Below are 14,535 nucleotides of genomic sequence, written 5' to 3'. Positions count from 1 at the left end.
TATATTTTTCAATATAATCTGTCAACAATAATTTTTCTGTATATTTGCTAACAAATTTTGCACTCAAGGGAATATTATTTGGTCTGCTTAAATATATTTTCATTTGAAATTGCACCTTTGTTAAAACAAAATTATTCTGCTTTTAAACTCCTTGTATCATATTGTGTTGGGTAGATTTCCTACAGAATTTAGTTAAATTTCATAGTTTTTAAAAGCAATCTAAGAATTCATACCTTTTAATATGTAGAAATATTTACACCTATAACCGACATTTTTAAATCTTGTTTTATGTTTTCATGTTTCCTTACTGTTCCCTTTGGTTTCTAGCTTATTTTTAAAAGATGGACTGTGTGGTGGGTTTTTGTTTGTTTTTTGGTGGAGTGGTGTCATGGATTGAATTGTGTCCCCAAAAAGTATGTGTCAACTTGGTTAGGCCATGATTCCCAGTATTGTGTGGTTGTCTTCCATTTTGTGATTGATGTAATTTTCCTACCCACCACTAAACAAAAAAATTGATGTAATTTTCCTATGTGTTGTAAATTCTAGTCTCTGCCTGTAGTTAATGAGGCAAGATTAGATTATGTTAAAGAGGATTAGGGTGGGATATAACACTCTTACTCAGGTCACATCCCTGATCCAACATAAAGGGAGTTCCCCCGAGGTATAGCCTGCACCACCATTTATCTTACAAGAGATAAAAGGAAAGGGAAGCCAGCAGAGAGTTGGGGACCTCATACCACCAAGAAAGCAGCGCTGGGAGAAAGTGTGTCCTTTGGAACTGGAGTTCCTCTGTGGAGAAGCTCCTAGGCCAGGGGAAGATTGATGACAAGGATCTTCCTCCAGAGCCAACAGAGAAAGCCTTCCCCTGGAGCTGACGCCCTGAATTTGAACTTTAGCGTATATACTAGGCTGTGAGAGAATAAGCTTTTGTTTGTTAAAACCATCCACTTGTATTTTTGTTACAGCAGCACTGGATAACCAAGACAGGGGAGTGTTTCTGTTTGTTTGCTTTTTAATTCTAATAATTGCCTTTAGTTTTTATTACCTGTCAGTGTCAAGTTTAAAACAATATCTTTTGTCTTTCTCAACTCTTGTGTTCCCCTCACAATACCTTCCTACTAAACTAAACCTATCAGCCTATAAATTCCTTTATTGTTATCTGGAGTTCTAGATCCAAATTATCACCAAATTAATCCATCTCTTATAAATCTTTTATTTTGATAACTTTTGACATCTGAACCTAATTCTACAAACAGGACTACAATAATTATTTTTGACCAGTGATTTTCAAACTTTGTTCTATGGAACCTCTTAGTATTTCCTATCTCTTTAACTGGAGAATGACAATTGTAGCCATTTTATATTTTGGGTTTTCACATTAATATTTCCTCTAAATGAAGGATTTTAAGACTAAAAGAAGGTTGGTAAACACTGATTTGGTCATATCTCTATTTGGTTTCAGACCCAAAGACAATCCTTTTCTACCATAACTTCTCCATTCTTAGGCTTTTCTTTCAAGTAATTGTTTTCAAGGAGGGTACATATTTCTGAGTTCTTACGTATTTGAGATGTCTTTTTGTTGCTTCACAAGTTAAAGATGACTAGGCTAGGTATAAAAGCACTAAGTCACGAATTTTGGCTCCTAAAGTTCTGTGTAAGTGCTCCATTTTCTTCTAAATTTAAGCTTTCAGAGTAAAAGCCAGAGAATGGCCAGATTTTTTTTTTTTTTTTGGAGGTTGCTTGTTTCTTCTGCTTAGATGCATATGGAAGTTTTTTCTTATCCTTACAAATTAAAATTTTTGCTACTGTACATCAGTGTATGCCTTTGTTCATTGATTTGTCTGGAACACAATTATTCTTTCAATATGTGTCTTATTTCTGCTCGTAAATTTTTCCTGTTATATCTTTGATTATTGCTTTTCTTCCATTTGTTTAAGTATCTTTTTAGGAATATCAATATGCCATACATTTAACTCTCTACTCTTTAACATTCATATCTTTTATATTCATATTTAGTTTACATTATAGGAACATCATATCTATTTAATGTTTTATATTACATTTTTATATTCCTATTTATATTATGTGAATATCATCTTTATTGAATATTATACTTTATTTCTGAAACCCTGGTGGCATAGTGGTTAAGAGCGTGGCTACTAACCAAAAGGTTGGTAGTTTGAATCCACCAGCTGCTCCTTGGAAACCCTATGGGGCAGGTCTACTCTTGCCTGAAGGATCTCTATGAGTCAGAATCGACTCGACGGCAACAGGTCATACTTTATGTTTAGTTTCTGAATGTGTTTGGATCCTCTAGTAGATTATTTCAGAGATGGGCTCTTCCTCTGAGTCTTCTAGATAATCTTCTTACCTTGCAGTGAAGCCTTTTTTTTTTTTTTTTAACATACCTTTGTGCTTTTCTCCCCCTCCTTATTTATCTTTAAACAATTTGAAATGTATTCAGATTTGGTGTTTGTCCAAAGACAGGACAGTTGAAGTACCCTTGACTCCGTATTATCCAATCAGTGTGTACAGCCCCTAGTCCAAGGTCCAGTTTCCAGCGTTATTTCATCTAATTCACTCTCCTATTGAGACGCCATCTTGCTGTACCAACACTACCTGATTTCCTGATGCTATGAATCTGCAATGTACATAAAAATTAGTAATTCCCAGCATGCACTGTTACCATGGCTGTTTTGTGGGGTTTTTTGTTTGTTTGTTGTTGCTGTTTGTTTTTGGTTTCTGACCCACCCTAAAGAGCTTTGCCTGCAGAAATTTTACCTCTGAAAATGCAATATACCTTCACAAGTCCACCCCTCTTGACTAAGACTGACCTACCATCCAAGTTGTTTTCTGAGAATTGTAATTTCTCTAAATATAGAATGATACATCAATACTCTCAGTCTCACAAATTACACAAATAGGGTAAAAGCCTACCTGCCCAGTTTTCTCATTGGAGCTGACCCTGAGTCTCTGAGTCGGATGATGGGCAGACAGTGATGAGGAAACAGTGCCTCCCCTCCTCACCACAAATGATTTCTGTGTCATGAAGTAAAGTCTGCCTGGTGTGCCATAGAAAAAAGCCCAGATAAACATGTCTTAATCTTGCTTTATAGTTAGTAGAGATTCTTCCCCAATTTTGAAATTATGCTGTCTATCGTTTTCTTATATTTACATTTTTACCTTTTTTCTTTGTCTTTATAGGCATTTTAGTAGGAAAGACTTCACCAGGGGCTGATTGACAGACTTCATTTGTCTGGAACTCCTATAGATTCCTAATTAATAATTAAAATATGTCTGGGGAGGATAATCAGCAACTAAATCAATGCTAAAGATCATTCACTAATGATATGAAATTGGGTATCTTAATATAAAAAATAGGGAAAACATTATTTTTCCATGCAGAAAATAAAATTCTTAGTAACTGACTAAGATTCCTTTTAGACATAACAAAGAATAGTATCTGCCCCCCACCCCAAAAAAGAATGGTATTCCCAAAATAAAAGGCTTATGCAGAGAGCTCAAGTTACTCTCCACTCAAGCAGAATTAAGAGTACCATTCTGCAGATTTGGGATTAATGTCACCACATTGAGTCCTAGCTATAATGCGGGCAATAGCATTTTGTAAAAAAGAACACCATGTGGCAGCCTTGCTAATCTTCTGGATGAGAATCAGTTGGAAGTTGGCAACATGTATTGACATGCCTTGGACTAACAGGAGTTCTTAACATGACACTGCAATTTTTAAGGCTCTTCAGAATTAATATGAGATATGTGGTCAAATATAGTGTGGAATACAGGCAACTGTAAATTAATTGAATATTAAGCACCAGAGTCAAATGAAATTTTTAAAACTTGGAACAGTTCAAACAAAAGTCTAGAGGTAATTAGAGACCACACTCAGTGTTTGATGGCTATTTGAGTGGAAGCTGGGGAAAAATGTTGCCAGACGAGAATTCATTTAGGGTCGAATCTTGCCAGCATTTTTAAAAAAATAATTTAGGTAAAGCTCTCTAATTAAAGAACCTAAGTAGAGAAATGGGTAGATGGCTCATTCTGGGACCTGAAACTGCTTCCACTAAGAATAAAATGTTCCTCTTTGAGAAATCTGAGCTGTCGGTGTTTAATGCCCTAAGTAAAGGAGCTTCAACCACTTTCTGAGGTTCAATGCTGATATCCCCAACCCTCCAAGACTTGGACAGCTCCAAATCCTTCACCAGCTGAATGAGCAGAATTTAGCAAGAAAGAGCTTGCCATAGGCATGCTAAAGAAAGGGTAAAACTGCAGCCTGATTAAACCTACTTTCCCAGTAAGAGGTACCAAAAAGCAAGATAGAGGCATGGCTCTAGAAAGAGGATGGGAGCTGAGCAGCTAAGACAGGGATGGGATCAGAAGGTGGGAAAAATATTTTTAAAAGCAGAACCTCAGTACTCTGGCAATACATAACAGGGAAATGTCTTGTTTGAGCTAGTCTGTCCTATCTTTCAATAGGAGGTGCCCTGCTAATCCTGGGATAAAATTATTTTAGAGCTGAAAGAGAATTTAGGGATTATCTAGTCTAGCCCCCACACTTGAGGACACTTAGGCCCTGTGAGATTAAAAGGCTTGCTAGACTCACATGGCAAATTAGTTGAGAAGTGGAATTATAACTCAAAACCTCCTGCTACTCATTGTAGTGCTCTTTCAACTACATCAATCTCATCATGGCTTCTCTCATGGAAATTCTAAGAGAAGGAGTGTGATTCAGTGGAAAAATCAGTAAAAACCAGTTGCCATCAATTTGATTCCAACTCATGGTGACTCCATGTGTGTCAGAGTAGAACAATGTTCCATAGGGTTTTCAATGGCTGATTTTTCAGAAGTGCCAGGCCTTTCTTCCAAGGTGTCTCTGGTCAAACTAGAACTTCCAACCTTTTGGTTAGCAGCCAAGTGTGTTAACTGTTAGCACCACCCAGAGCAAAAGAATGATATTAAGTTCTGAGTTTCACTCTTCTCTCCCTTAGTTTGAATGATAGAATCCTAGTAGTCAAGATTCCATTTAGTTCAACCTGTCATTCAGTGCCAGAAACTCTACATAATATTGAGTAGTTAGGTGGACAGCCAAGTTCTTGTGGACCCATCTCAGGGATGGACATACCTCAGAGGGAGCCAATACTACTTGGGGCAGCTCTCCTTGATAACCTGAAATCTGCTTCTTTGGAACTTCTGATCTCTAAGAAGAGACCTTAATGTTTCTTCCACATGACAGTGCTGCTCATTTAGTTAAACCAACATTCACTCAAAGCCCATATTCCCAGGTTCCATTCTACATTGTGCACCTATAAACTTGACAGTAAGGAAAATATAATCTAGTCAGGGAGACGACCCTTAATGTATTTGAAGACCACTATTAAATATCTCTGTCTTAGGCTGGGTTCTCTAGAGAAGCAAAACCAGTGATTTTATATATATATATACACACACACATACATAACCCATATATATACATGTATATACATATATATATATATATGCTGGTTTTATATATATATGTATAGAAAGAAAGAGAGAGAGATTTATCTCAAGGAAATGGCTCACCTGGTTGAAGAGGCTGGCAAGTCAAGTTCATGGGTCAGGTGTCATGCTGGAGGCCTCTCCTGACTCACTTAGCTGCAGGGGCTGATGAACCCAAGAGCAACAGGTCAGATGGCAGGCTGCTGGCTCACGGGCTGTGGAAGCTGATGAATCCAAGATTGGCTGGCAATACGGCAAGCCGCTGGCTCAAGTCCTAAGAATCAGAGGTCAGATGATGACAAGCTGGATATAGGATCCAGAGCAAACAAAAACCCAGCGAGCTTTTCCAGAACATCCATATATATTGGATGCAGGCCACACTCCTGAGGTAACACCCGTTACAACTGATTGGCTGCTCATAGCAGACCTCATCATGGAGATGATTACATTATATCAGGCCTCATCATTGAAGTGATTACATTATATCACAAAATGGAGGATAACTACATCATTACATAACTCCAAATTATGCCATTATATAACTGCCAAACCACTGAGAATCTTGGCCTAGCCAAGTTGACATACAACCTTAATCATCACAATCCCCTAGAAGACTCTCTAGTAAAAGGGACATTTTCCTCTAGACCAAGAGGTGTTTGGCCTCTAGTAAATCACATTGCTCAGCCAGATGATTATTCTACCCCATCCTGACTAACAGACTTACTCCTAGCCCTAAGATGACTCTCCTACCCAAGAAGATTTCCCTACCCACCCACCCCACCCCCACCCCCGGTGGTGCAGTAGCTAAGCGTTTGGCTGCTAAGAAAAAGGTAGGCAGTTTAAATCTACCAGCTGCTCCTTGGAAACCCTATGGGGCAGTACTACTCTGTCTTAGAGGGTCGCTATGAGTCAGAGTCAACTCGCTGATGGCAGTGGGTTTGGTTTTGGTTTTACCACCCTCCAGTTCCCTGGAACAGGTTGTATGTAAATATTTATGCTTCCTTCCTGAAGCCACCTTGATTCCCAACATTCCCACAGAGTTGACATAATAGTAGAAACCATGACAACAACCATAAACATACCATATATATCTGCCTTCTAAAATTCTTTTTTGGAAAAAATGGAAATAAGAAAATGAGAGTAAATAGGAGGTATAAAATTCAATATAGCACTTTACTGGACTTTTACATACATTAGTTCTCTTTACAACCTCATTTAATCTTCTTTACAATCTTGCAAAGTAGATATTCTTGATCATTTATGTAAGAAGTTCAAAAGGTGCTAGGTAACTTGCCCAGGAACACACAGCTAGGGATGGTGCTGCTGTAGTCACACTCAGGTCCTATGACCAAACCTGAAATTCTTCCCTCTGTTGCACAGACTTAGGTATACAATGAACACCCCTCTTAAGCTCCCCACACACAAAATTTGTGTAAATCAACATCCATCTTAAAAAATCACCTCCAAAATTAATCATTGGTTTTCATGAATCACAGCTGATTGATGATTACCAATTATTCTCAGTTGATACAATAGAACACTTAATATTGCTGGGAAGCATATATGAGGTACCAGGAGTCCGATCTGAGACAGACAGCAAACTATAACAGAAAGCTCAATGGTCTGGGAGTCAGAGACATAGGCCATAGCTGTCTCAAATCTGATCAAATTGTTATAACCTCCCTGGACTTATTGGCCTTTATCTATAAAATGGGAGCTTCAGACTGGAAGGTGCTGAGTTTCCTTTCAACTGTAACATCCCTTCTGAAAAGACAGGACTTTTAATTTAGTCCTATTTACATTTTATTAATTACAAGTAATTAATAAACATGAAAAATTATTTAAACTCATTAGGAATCAAAAAACAAATTAAATCAAGAGGCTGATTTGCCTATCAAATTGGAAAATATTTTTACTTTTAATATTGCTTTAATATCCAAGTAATATGTGTTTACCAAGAGAAAATTAGAAACAGAGGCATGGAAAAGTATAAAGGACCACCCATAATTCTACCAGTCAAAAATAATAATAACTAATGCTAACATTTTAATGCATATCCTTCAAAAAAAATCACACTATTCTTTCATTTTTATGACCAATTCACCCAAAAAATATATTGTAAATATCTTTCAATTCAATATAGAGCTACATCATCCTTTTATTTACCCAGTTCCCTGATATTGGACATTGTTGCTATTTTTCTCCTATAAAGGGTACTGAGGTGAACATCCTTGTACATACAGCTTGTCTGATTATTTTCTCAGGCTAAATTCTTAGACGTGGAATTGCTGATATGCACATATTTAAGACTTGCGTTAACTTGCCAAACTCTCTAGAAGTACATTTCACTCTCCCACCAGCAGCATATGAGCCTACCTGTTTCCCACAGCATCACCAACACTGGGTATGATAACCTTAACTTTTGCCAAACTCATAGGTAAACCTGTTTAACTAGGTTCTTTGTTTACCAGTGAGTTAAATCTTTATATACATGTCTATCACACATTTTTAGTTATCTTTTTATGATGGTTTTATACTTTGCCAGTTTTTCTATTGTGATGTAAATGGTGATGAGACAGAAATTATCACGACCCTAGCAATTTTCTCCTTTCCCTGTCCTAGACCACCACCTCTTTACTTAGTCCTCTTTGGCTCCCACCCCTTCCCACCACAGGAATGAGTTCATGTGAGCGCTTTAGAGCCCATAGGTCACAATATGACACATCAGGTGTACCAGTTTCATTTATTTCATCACTGAATACCCTCTTATCTCTTTCTCTGGTCTTCTTTCACGGTGAGCAGAGCAAGAGGAAAACAAGTCTGGAGATAAAGTACTTCATATGTAAGAATTTACTTGCTCTTTCATCAAGAAATACAATTCTAACTGTATAGCAGAAAGATGTAGAAAAGAGTATAACTGTGTGAACTGGTTTGCTAAGAATACAACTGACTTTAAATTACTAATTCATACGGTGTCAGAGACAATCATTGAGGGGGATAGAAATTATACTCTAACCCAGGACCATTGTTTCTCTCTCTTTCTCTCTCCCTCACCATTCTCTTTTTCTCTCTCTGCCCTGGCTTTCATACTTTCACAATGCAGGAATTGTTCACTAAATATTGACAAGAATTCTTAGAAAAGAGGGGCCATAGAAAAGGCAAATTTGTCCCTGTGCTTTGATTGGTCTGTAGGCAGGACTCCCTGAGTGGCTAGTTTAATTAAACCCCTGCAGGGGATCTGGCCCCTAGAAACAAAGATAGAGCTCTGGGGACCAGGTAATGACGGTTTTATTGAGATATAGCTTACATACAATAAAGTCACCTATTTAAAGTATACAATTCAGTAGTTTTTAGTATATTCACAGAATTGTACAATCTTCACCACAATCTAATTTTAGAATATTTTCATTACCTCCCACCCAAAAAAACCTATGCACCCATTAGCATTTACTTCTAATTTCTCTCTCCCTCAACCCTAGGCAACCAGTTACCTACTTTCTGTTTCTATATATTTGCCTATTCTGGACATTTAATATAAAGAGAATCATACAAAACGTGGTCTTTCGGAACTGGCTCATTTCAGTAATGTCAATTTCAAATGCAAGCCTCACAGCATTTAACTTGTATGCGGAATCACTGACACAACCCAACTGGTATTTCATGGCTCATCCCTGGAGGTCAGCAGAAACAAACCCAAGCCAGACTCAGGAGGGTTGGAAGAAGGAAGAGAGAGAACTATCCTCCCACCCCCACTCTGGGATGGAGCTGGCCAAGGGATACTCCAGGGCATGGGGATTTTGCATGGCTAGTGTAGACTTTCACAGGTGCCTGGAACCCACCCCAAAACACAGGGAGCCTGAAGGCTCATGAGTTTCCTCTCCTGTCAGCTGCTGAACTGATATGCCATGCCCATACCGGGGGGTGGTCTGGGGAAATCCAACTAGGTGTAGGGCAGGGGTTGATAAACTACAGCCCATGAGTCAGCCAGTCACCTGTTTTTGTAAATAAAATTTTATTGGAACATAGCTATGCCCATTCATGCATGTATTATCCATGGCTACTTTCATACTACAATGGCAGAGTTGAGTAGCTACAGTAGAGACCATACGGGCCACAAAGCCTAAACTATTTACCATCTGGCCCTTGGGAGGAAAAGGGTTTTGGCTCCTGACCTTGAGCAGTTGTTCTTCAAGTGTGGCCCTGAATCAGCAGCATCAGCATGACCTGAAAGAGATTTGAAAGCAGGGACTCAAACTTTTAGAAATGCAAATTCTTGGGCTCCATACCAGACCTACTGAATCAGAAACTCTGGGAGTGGGGCCCAGCAAATTTGTTTTATCAAGCCCTATTTACAGATGATTCTGATACACCTTAAAGTTCGAAAACCACTGGGTTACAGTGAAAATGAAAAGATTAGCTTTTGGTTGGAGGAAAGAACCCCTTCCTCTTAGGCAAAGAGAAGGAAGAAAGAATAGGTGAGGATGCGTGAAGCTGAGTCCCATGAACAGTCAATAGAGAGATCACATAAGAAAGGAAAAAGCCTTATAATATACCTTTAATAGCATTTTTCCTGATTTTTGAATAGGGGTCCCACATTTTTATCTTACACTGAGTACCAGAAATATGTAAATATTGGATTAACATACACAGAACGTGAACTAAGAACATCTAATGTTTCAACAAATGGCAAATATACTTGAAAAACAGAAATCATGTTTTTAAAAGAGAAAAAAATAACTTATCATCTTTGAAATCAAAACCTCCACAGAAGAGTTTCAAAAAAGATTAGACACAGTGGAAAACAAAATCAGTAAATTGGAAGACATGCAGAAATTATCCAGAATGCAGCACAGAGGGACAAATAAAAAAATAAAAGGTTAAAAGGTATGTATGTGTGTAAAGGTTTAGCATATATCTAACTGGAGTCCTGGATATAGAAAACCAGAATAGTCTTGTAACACTAGAGATTTTGAATCAGAAGTATAAAGTCCCCCCACAAAGAAAATTCCTGTTCAGATGGCTTTACTAGAAAGCTCCACCAAAAAATCAAGAAAAAGATAATCCCAAATTTATGAAAACTCTTCTAGAGTTAAAATATAGGAGAACAGCATCCCACTTTGGAGAGTGGCATCTGGGCTCTTAAATGCTAGGCAAGTGGCCATCTAAGATGCATCAACTGGTCTCAACCCACCTGGGGCAAAGGAGAATGAAGAACACCAAAGACACAAGGTAATTATGAGCCCAAGAGACAGAAAGGGCCACATAAACCAGAGACTACATCAGCCTGAGACCAGAAGAACTAGATGGCGCCCAGCAACAATCGATGGCTGCCCTGACAGGGAACACAACAGAGAACCCCTGAGGCAGCAGGAGAGCAGTGGGATGCAGACCCCAAATTCACATAAAAAAGACCAGACTTAACGGTCTGACTGAGAATAGAAGGACCCTGGTGGTCATGGTCCCCAGACCTTCTGTTAGCCCAAGACAGGAACCATTCCCAAAACCAACTCTTCAGAGATTGGACTGGACAATGGGATAGAAAATGATACTGGTGAAGAATGAGCTTCTTGGGTCAAGTTGACACAGGAGACTTTGTTGGCATCTCCTGTCTGGAGGGGAGATGAGAGGGCAGAGGGGGTCAGAAGCTGGCCGAATGGACACGAAAAGAGACAGTGGAGGGAAGGAATGTGTTGTCTCATTAGGGGGTGAGCAATTAGGAGTATATAGCAAGGTGTATATAAGTTTTTGTATGAGAGACTGACTAGATTTTAAACTTTCACTTAAAGCACAATAAAAACAACAACAAAAAATATATAGGAAAACACTTTGCAATTCATTTTCTCATTTTATAAGGCTACTATAACCTTGTGCTTTGCTTGTAGGAATGTAAAATGGTTCGACCACTGTGGAAAATAGTTTGGTAGCTCCTCAAAAAGTTAAACATCAAATTCCATATGACCCAGGAATTACACTCCTAAGTACATACCCAAGAGACCTGAAAGCAGAGACTCAAACAGATACTTGTATTCCAATGCACTACTGTATATCATTGCAACATTATTCACAATAGCCAAAAGGTGGAAACAATCCGAATGTCCCAAACCAACAGAAGAATGGATAGCAAAATGTGGTATATACATACAATGAAGTATTCGTCATAAAAAAATGAAGTTCTGATACATGCTACAACATGGACGAACCTTGGAAGCATTATGCTAAATAAGTCAGACACTAAAGGACAAATATTGTACCATCCCACTTACTGGAAATATCTAGACTAGGCAAATGCATGGAGATAAGTTCATCAGTCATTACCAAGAGCTAGAAAGAGGGAAGAATTATCGCTTAAGGGGTAGTGAGTTTCTGTTAAAAACTAAACCCACTGTTGGTGAGTCGATTCCAACACTATAGAGTTTCCAAGTCTGTAATCTCTATGGAAGCAGACTGCCACATCTTTCTACTGAGGAGCTGCTCGTGGTTTCAAACCACTGACCTTTCATTAGCAGCCAATCGCTTTAACCACTGTACCACCGGGGCTCCTTGAGTTTCTGTTAGGGAGGATGAAAAACTTTTGGCAATAGATAGTAGTAATGGAATCTGTTGTTTATGGAATATGATGTTTATGAATGGACGCAGACTGAAAATAAGCAAAGAAAAGACACCTGATTTTTAGTTGAATTTTTCCTTCTTTATTTTTACCTCCATGAATGAGGTCATAATTCCGTGTCAATAAAAAAGAATGCTATAATTAAAACAGAAAATAAATGCTCTGAACTGGTCTCCCATTAAAGCTATTTGAATCATCGGCTAAGTAACTAGGGTACCACCATTAACCTGGTGGCAACTTATCTCAATTGCAAACAAAGTATCCAAGGGGAAAAAAATCAGTCTCTTGATTGCTGCACTGGGAACCTTGCTTTATACAGCAACCAAAGCATGCCTCATCAGCCTCCTTCACTCACGTTGCCTGTAAGCCTAATCCTGACAGCCACAGAAACACGGTACCTAGACAGCTGAGAAAGGACACTGCCGAAAAATCTTTCCTAAAGCCAACTCTGCGACCCAGTAATCTCATTTCATAAAAGACATTGATATTTGGTGTACAGAAGAGAAAGAGCATGGTCAATTTACTCCTTGTTACTAGAAGAGGAAATATGATTTAAGGAAACTTCACCAGGCTTTATGTGATTTGCAGCGAAAACTGTTCTAACTATTCTGCATTTAAGCACCACGAGTAATCCGAGGTCATCAGAGCCACAAAATCTTGATCATATTAATAAATTATCTAAATTTTTTTCAAAGAGATATAAAGAAGGAATTGGAGGAGCATTAATACCTACTGTTGTACCTGTCCAAATAGCTAAAGTTTGCAAAAGAATAGAAAATAAACTACAAATTACTGACAGTAGTGAAATGACTTTAAATCACAATGAAACTGTTCATACCATCCAACTTAAAAGAAAAAAAATCAATACTGCTATATTGAAGTTAAGAATAAATTAAAGGCATGTAAAAGTCTGGAATAACAATATGCTATAAAAATTACTGATATAAAAATATGCCACTTAACAAATTTGATACTACAGAGGCATAAAATTCTACATGGAGTCTGGAAGCAACCATGTGAACATAAGGAGGCAGCTGGGGTAATGCCAGCATGGTTAATTCAGAAAGAACTCAAATTTATAACTGGTGAGGTTAAATTCTGTTTTGAAGATAATTACACGCCAGAAATCTATATGCTTCAGAAATTTTTCTACTGGCATTTTAAAGGTAAAAACTGGACAATATAAAATACCTTTTTAATAAATATCTTTCCTCTTTTTTCCTCCAAATCCCAGGAACACCTCAGTGCATAAATATGCTTGCTTACACAGAGACACACACATTCACATGAACACCTCCTAAATTAGGTTCTCAGCAATGAACAATTTTAGGTAGCCAATTATAGTGTAAGTATATAGGTAGAAAACATGGTAATTGTTTAAAAACTAGTTGTACAATTTTTCTGTTTAAAAAAATATTCAAAGGTTTTTAAAAAAGAAATGGATTTAGGAAACGTTGGAAAAGAAGTCCAAGTTGATTGACAGTTTGGAGTTTGCGTTTGCACCACCTTATCCTAGCCAAATGCAAATGTGATTAAGCTCTGAGAGACAGGACTCTGCAGAGTGTCTGCTTATTAGAATCCTCCCTCTAGGTGTTATCCTTCAAGAGCAAGGACCTCCCAGTTTGTTGTCTCAGGGACCCATCAGATTAGGGAAGGAAAATAATCGTTACTTCATTCAACAAATCTAATCCAATGATGGACTTATCATTAGAAAGTAGGATTCTGAGTCTATGCCTGGGATCAATAAGAAAAAAAATCGAATGGTTTAGCAAGGTCACAAGGAGCCCTGGTGGCACAGTGGTTAAGCACTCTGCTGCTAACTGAAAGGTGAGTGGTTAGAATCCAGCAGCTGTTCCACAGGAGAAAGATGTGGCAGTCTGCTCCCATAAAGATCACAGCCTTGGAAACCCTTTGGACCATTTCTTCTGTCCTGTGGGGTCACCGTGAGCCGGAATCAACTCAATGGCAACAGATTTGGTTTGCTTTTGTTTTTGTTTTTGTTCTTTTGAGCAAGGCCACACCAGGGAAAAATGGTGGCAGATGTCCACATGGTTGCCATCTTTGCCCTAAACAAATTCTGCAATTACCTACATGATTAGGAAGTAAAATACATGCACACATTTATACACACATACCATTACGAGTGTATTTCTTCATGCTATTAATCATGTAAATAAAAGCAGCATTAATGTAAACTATTTTATATAATCATTCAACAAAGACATTTAAGAACGCATTTAAGAAACCCATTTTTATGTATCCATTTAACAAACTAAGTCACAATTAACATGGACCACACTTCGTTCTAGGCACCTGAAGACAGAGAATAAGAACTAGCTCATACCCCAACCGGAGAGGGGAGCAGTCACAATCTAGACTAAATGATTTAAAAAAAAATGATCACCATACATTTTCTCTAGTGGAGAAATGTACAA

General features: G+C 38.0%; 1 long non-coding RNA gene across 1 annotated transcript in view; it reads right to left on the bottom strand.

The window, feature by feature from the left end:
* The window catches only part of LOC135232460 (uncharacterized), a 77,266-nt gene extending 67,546 nt beyond the window's left edge, over positions 1-9,720 (bottom strand). The window contains exons 1-2 of the long non-coding RNA XR_010323057.1: positions 9,666-9,720; positions 5,578-5,767 (exon numbers count right to left, since the gene is read on the bottom strand). This is a non-coding gene — a long non-coding RNA (uncharacterized LOC135232460). The remainder of the gene's footprint in view (positions 1-5,577; positions 5,768-9,665) is intronic.
* Between the last annotated feature and the right edge of the window lie 4,815 nt (positions 9,721-14,535).

Source organism: Loxodonta africana, chromosome 9 (assembly GCF_030014295.1).
Source record: "Loxodonta africana isolate mLoxAfr1 chromosome 9, mLoxAfr1.hap2, whole genome shotgun sequence".
In the NCBI taxonomy this organism is placed as follows: Eukaryota; Metazoa; Chordata; class Mammalia; order Proboscidea; family Elephantidae; genus Loxodonta; species Loxodonta africana.
Note: the sequence above shows the minus strand (reverse complement) of the source record. Positions and strands in the feature narration are given on the sequence as shown.